Raw genomic sequence first — 6,200 nt, 5'->3', positions numbered from 1 at the left:
TACTATGTTAGTACCTCTATAGTGGGAAGTAACATATGCGTGGTAACATGCAATACTTCATTTATTATGCTATAGACTCATCTTGCTTTGATATGTGTGATGTTACAGTAACTAGCTAAGTTACTAGAACTATCTCTCTTCATTAACTCATTGCCACGTAGACAAATTTGCTGAGTTGGACTTGAAGTTACTGCTAAAATTACTCCCACTGTGGCTAGTCTAATAGACCCGGCGGGAACAGTAGTGTGGGTCATAGCACAGACCAAAGCAAGGAAAAGAAACACAGAAAAAGAGATACAATAGACTAGGGGAACAAATGGGGAGCCATGCAAGCGGCGCGCCCTGCTGACTGGACTACGGATAAACTGGTAATGGAGCAGTAGTTGCGAGAAGGGAAGGGCAGGGGGGTGCGGCGCCGCCGCGTACTGCAAGAAGAGCCTCCTTGCTGGCTACGGAGATGTCTCGGCCTGGCCCGAGCAATCCGCAACCAGGGGCGTCGCCATGGCCAAATCCTGGCTCCGCCCCTGCGTTGGGGTGGCCGCCATGGCCGGAGCGGCCAGCGGCGGTGCTTCGAGCGCGTCGCCTATCCTATCGCCAGAGGGCCGTTCTTTGCTGCTCATCCAGTCCTCGGATACGCAACTTTCGAGAGCCGGAAAGCCATTTGCTAACTCTCAATGGTGAACAGTTCATATGGCAGCATACAAAATTGTAGGTGAACTGCACATTCTGATTTATAAAGAAGAGAAGCCACTGAATTTTTATCACGAACGGTTTACAAACCTACTAAATTGTATGACCATCATTTGAACTACCATTACCACCCTGCAGACAGAGCAGGTATTTTTCTTGCGGGGCCAACGAAAATTAGCAGATTAACTTAACTTGACGAAATTGGATGAACCACACTAGGAGAGAACGACCACAAAACCATAACTGAAACCTTAAACGTCAACCTGAGAAAAATCAACCAAGCTTCCTCAGAATCAATCTATAAATCACTTATTGAGTTGACATTGAAATAAAACTGTTGAAAGGAGTTGGATCTCCGGTTAAAGCAGTTGAGCTGGTACCAGCTAGTCTGCTGCCTTAAAACCCTAACTTGTAATTTGATTGAAATCATCCAGCAATCCTCAATTTTAATCCGCAACCGCAAGCCACTTGTTCAGCTAATGGGATTTAAATGAATCGGAAAGAAGGGAGAGAAATCGAAAGCAACCTGTCGAAAGGGAAATGGGAGCGTCGACTCGGCTCTTGAGGCAGTTGAGCTGCAGCTAGCCCTGCCGCCACGGCGAGGGCGGCGGCGGACGAGTTCACCCTGCCCCTCACCCACAATTTCTTCCTCGCACAAATTTGGCCAGTGAATGTCGTGGAGGCCTTATGAACTGATGGCCTACTGCATTTCCATCTTCATATGGGCCGTTGGCCAGCTGGGCCGCTTACTGACTTGCCACTAGCCTGGCATGTCTTGCCTCCAAAAACAAAGGTTCGATAATTCTCCTACCGCCGGTCACCCTGTGTTTCTTCCTCGTGCACCGTCGCTGGCCCAATGCTCGGTCGCTGCTGTGAGGAGTAAGATGCAGACGAGCCGGAAGCTATCGGAGTCTTGCGTGTCGGTCCACACCACGGTGGTAAATGCCTGCAAGATCCGTGGACCCTGGCTGATTGTGGCATTCACAGGGGAGTCAGTGAAGCATGGCTGATTGTGGTAAATCTTACTCTCATGCTCGATAAGGTCACACTGAAGCATGGCTAGATTTTCTGTCTTGACGCAAGACGACATGGTCATCGACGACATTTAGACATTAAATTTCGGTTTCAAGAAGCATCATTTGGATAAGAAATTAAGAACTAGCAACAAATTACTCTAGGCATATTCCCCATAGGAACAATCCATAGCTAGCGACCGCGGTGGTAAAACTCAGCATGGATGGTGACCTTATCGAGCATGAGAGTAAGATTTAATAAAGCCGTTTTAAGACACAATTAACAGGCAATGCTGCACTAGACAGTCATGTGTCCACCATATATACAATCAACAGGCAATGCTGCACTAAATAGTGATGCGATACAGATTTTTAGCATCAACCAAATTCACAGATTTACAGGAGAGCGTAAATGTCAGGGCCTTGCCAAACAAGCCCTTGTGCGAGATTGGGCTTCTATGTTGTTTCACCTCTCTTAGAAATGCATTCCTTGTAATTTAATTCCCTTTTCCCCCTCACAAATCTTCTTGTAAACTTGTCTGTTGCCCCTTGTCACTACTAGAATCAGCTTCTTTGCCGTCCGCCATGGCGAACGGCAAAGGCATGGATCACGGACGGCAAACTTCTTTGCCGTCCGCCAGCAGACGGCAAACTATTCATCTGAACACGTGCCCGCAAAGGCCTTCTTTGTCGTCCGCTTCCAGTAAGCGGACGGCAAAGGATTTTGCCGTCCGCCATCCTAGGCCAGCAGACGGCAAAGACAACGGACGACAGTGCGGTGGCGTGGGAGCCGTTAGGAGGTTAACGACGCTCTTTGCCGTGCTCAGCTAGGCAGTGCTGGGAAGTTGTCACGTGGCCAGCTATGCCGTCCGCTAGCAGACGCCAAAGTGATTTGAATCTTTGCCGTCCAGTGGCAGACGACAAAGTGACCAAATAGGCAGCCAGTGTTCCTAGGTTTTACAGGTAGCTGCCACGTGTCCTCTTCGCCGTCTGCCGTCAGCTAGCAGACGGCAAAGAGGCTACATATCCCCTGTTTTTATTTGAATCCATTTAATTTCACAGGAATCCACACACAGATATACATATTTTTTTTCACATGCACAGCAGACATATGATGTATACAGCACATAGCTCCATCCATGACAACATACATACATAATAAGAAACAGAGTTCCATCCATACATATTATAGTAACATCACAATGTGCATCCAACACATTGTTCCATGCATCCATATAACAAGTTCCACATTTTTCATCGATACAAACGAAAAAAAGAAAAGAAAAGGGAAACAAGCACTCCATCCATGCAAGCTTCCATATAGTGAATTAAATCTGCAAAATGGGAAACAAGAAAGTTAGAAGAAGAAGACTAGAATCAAAAGAAGAAGAAGAAAATGAAGAAGAAGATGATGAAGAAGAAGAAGAAGTAAGCATACTTAGGTAAAATGGAGCTAACCTAGCTAATTGTGCCATTTTTGAGTGAACTAAGCATATTATGCCATTTTTGATATAACTTAGAGCTAACTTCATTTTGGAGAAAAGAAGAAAACTAGAAGAAGAAGAAGAAGAAGAAGACTAGAAGAAGAACTTCTTTTTCTTCTTTTCTTCTTCTTCTTTTTCTTCTTCTTCTTTTCTTCCTATTCCTTCTTTTCTTCCTCTTCCTGGATTTTCTTCATCTTATTATGTCATTTGTGGACTAAATAGGCTAAATTATGTCATAAATGGACTAAATAGGCTAAATAAGAAGAAAAATGCCATTTTTTAGCTTACCTAGCTAATTATGCCATTTTTGACCTAACTAAGCATATTATGAGATATAACTTAGAGCTTACTTCATTTTGGAGAAGAAGAAGAAGAAGAAAACTAGAAGAAGAAGAAGAAGAAGAAGAAAAAGAAGTCTTCTTCTTCTTCTTCTTCTTCTTCTTTTCTTCCTATTCCTTCTTTTCTTCCTCTTCCTGGATTTTCTTCATCTTATTATGTCATTTGTGGACTAAATAGGCTAAATTATGTCATAAATGGACTAAATAGGCTAAATAAGAAGAAAAATGCCATTTTTTAGCTTACCTAGCTAATTATGCCATTTTTGACCTAACTAAGCATATTATGAGATATAACTTAGAGCTTACTTCATTTTGGAGAAGAAGAAGAAGAAGAAGAAGAAGGACTAAATAGGCTAAATAAGAAGAAAAATGCCATTTTTGAGCTTACCTAGCTAATTATGCCATTTTTGACCTAACTGAGCATAGAAAACTAGAAGAAGAAGAAGAAGAAGAAGAAGAAGAAGAAGAAGGAGGAGGAGGACGAGAAGAAGACTAGTCTTCTTCTCGTCCTTCTTCTTCTTCTAGTCTTCTTCTCGTCCTTCTTCTTCTTCTAGTCTTCTTCTCGTCCTCCTCCTCCTCCTTCTTCTTCTTCTTCTTCCTATTCCTTCTTTCCTTCCTCTTCCTTGATTTTCTTCATCTTATTATGTCATTTGTGGACTAAATAGGCTAAATTATGTCATAAATGGACTAAACACACTAATTAAGAAGAAAAATACCGTTATCACGGAGGTGTAGGAATGGTCGGGGCTACGCCAGTGCCAGACGGAGGTGAAGGACCGGTCGGGGTTCCGGCATTGGCAGAAGGAGTGGTCAATGCTTGTCGGGAGCCATGCTGCACCAAAGATCATTTCCCATAATGTCTCGTTAGCAAGTTCGCAAACTGAAATGTGAATAGTAGTAAGCAACGACCATTCAAATCAAACTCACCGTGGTCGCCGGAGCAATCTGGGGCATCGGCGGAGGGGCCTGACCGTTTTTCTCGCACAAGCTCTACACATTTGGTTCTCACGAGTCAGTCATATTAGATAGTAATGCGAACATTACGTGCATGATTGGGCTAATATGCACGAGAAACGTACCACGATGAGCTCGTATAGGGCCCGGTTAGCGATGTCGTTCTGGTTCCTCTCCTCCTCCAACAACTTAGCCGTCCTCTCCTCCATCTACCTCTCCATCTCCTCCGCCTCCCTTTGTGCCTCCCTTTTTGCCTCCTCCACAAGCTCCTTCGTCTTCAATCTCTCTTTCTCAACAATAGCCTGCAACACACCACTCCTCGTTAGCATTGTAATCATCGACGGTCGCACACACAATGTAATGGAGGAAAGGTGAGAGATTCCGTATAACTAACCACCATGGCGATCTCCGCGGGCCATGCATGAGGCATTATCTCAGGATCAGAGCTACTCAGGCGCTTCTTGATCTGCGGGAGAGTCTTAGTAGAACGTATCAGTCCATCACCAATGGCTAGAGAGCCATGGGACCTCCTGCCACCAGATATCATCACCAGCTCTGTATCAAAAGGATCCTGGCTCGGGTTGAAGTCCTCCCCTTTCCTCGCCTACCCCTCGTGTCTGTACTTCACAAGCTTGTGGTGGGAGGTCTTGTTCGTGAAGCTCTCTAGATCATCTAGGTCAGACTCAGTGAATGGCTTGGCCTTCTTGTGGTGGGTTTAGGGTTTAGGGCTTGGGCCATGCCATAGAGGTCGAACAGAGCTGGCACAGGCTTCTTGTGGTGGTGCGCCTGAGAGAGAGGAACAAAATATTAGTTAAGGGCTCAAGCTAGCATGAAGAATGATATTGCTATGTAAATAGGTCATTTTGGAGCTAAGAAAGGTTATTATGTCATTTTCGAGGAAAATAAGCTAGGTTTAGGTCATTTTCGAGGTAACCAAGATTATTATGCCATTTTTGACCAAATTATACTAATTATGTCATTATTGAGCTATCCAAGGTTATTATGTCATTTTAGAGCTAACTATAGCAGATTAAGTCATTTTATAGAGCTATCTAAGGTTATTATGTCATTTTAGAGCTAAATATGTCATAAATGAACTATCCAAGGTAGTTATGCCATTTTTTAACTAACAAAGCATATTAATTAAGTCATTTTGGAAGGGATAAATGCTAGCATGAAGAATGAATTGCATGAATCATGTAGCAAACCACATACCCAGTTATCCCCGTACTCAAACAGGTTGGAGCTCCCTTGATGGTGTGGCACACCTTCCATTTGGTCGCGCTTATCCTTGGCCCTTTGGTGTTCGACTTTCCATTGGGCAGAGCACCACGCATCCACCAATGCCTCCCAACATTCCAACTTATCCTTACACCATCTCGGGGGCACCTAAGTGAGTCAAGAGAAATTTCAGCGCTACGCCTATGAATCAAATCAAGAAAACTAAGTTCAAGGCCTTAAGAATGGGTAATTACCTACATGTACTTCTCCTTACTCAGAAACTTGCCGCGACACTTCTGCTTGCCCCTCCTAATACCCTTCGAGGCGTAGTAGTCTCGAACGGCCTGCACCCGAGCCTCGTGCCTTAAGTTCTGAAGTAGGCGCTTGCACTCGTTTTCGACAACCATACACGCGGCCCCTGCTCTCCCTCTGAAACCTTGTAGAAGGTCTGCAATCAAATAAGGCAACACTGATTAGTACAATCACTAGGTAGTGTTGAT

General features: G+C 44.3%; 1 pseudogene; it reads right to left on the bottom strand.

Moving 5' to 3' along the window:
* Positions 1-1,507: 1,507 nt before the first annotated feature.
* Positions 1,508-6,200, bottom strand: part of LOC123097152 (uncharacterized) — an 11,520-nt pseudogene continuing 6,827 nt past the window's right edge.

Source organism: Triticum aestivum, chromosome 4D, assembly GCF_018294505.1.
Source record: "Triticum aestivum cultivar Chinese Spring chromosome 4D, IWGSC CS RefSeq v2.1, whole genome shotgun sequence".
In the NCBI taxonomy this organism is placed as follows: domain Eukaryota; kingdom Viridiplantae; phylum Streptophyta; class Magnoliopsida; order Poales; family Poaceae; genus Triticum; species Triticum aestivum.
Note: the sequence above shows the minus strand (reverse complement) of the source record. Positions and strands in the feature narration are given on the sequence as shown.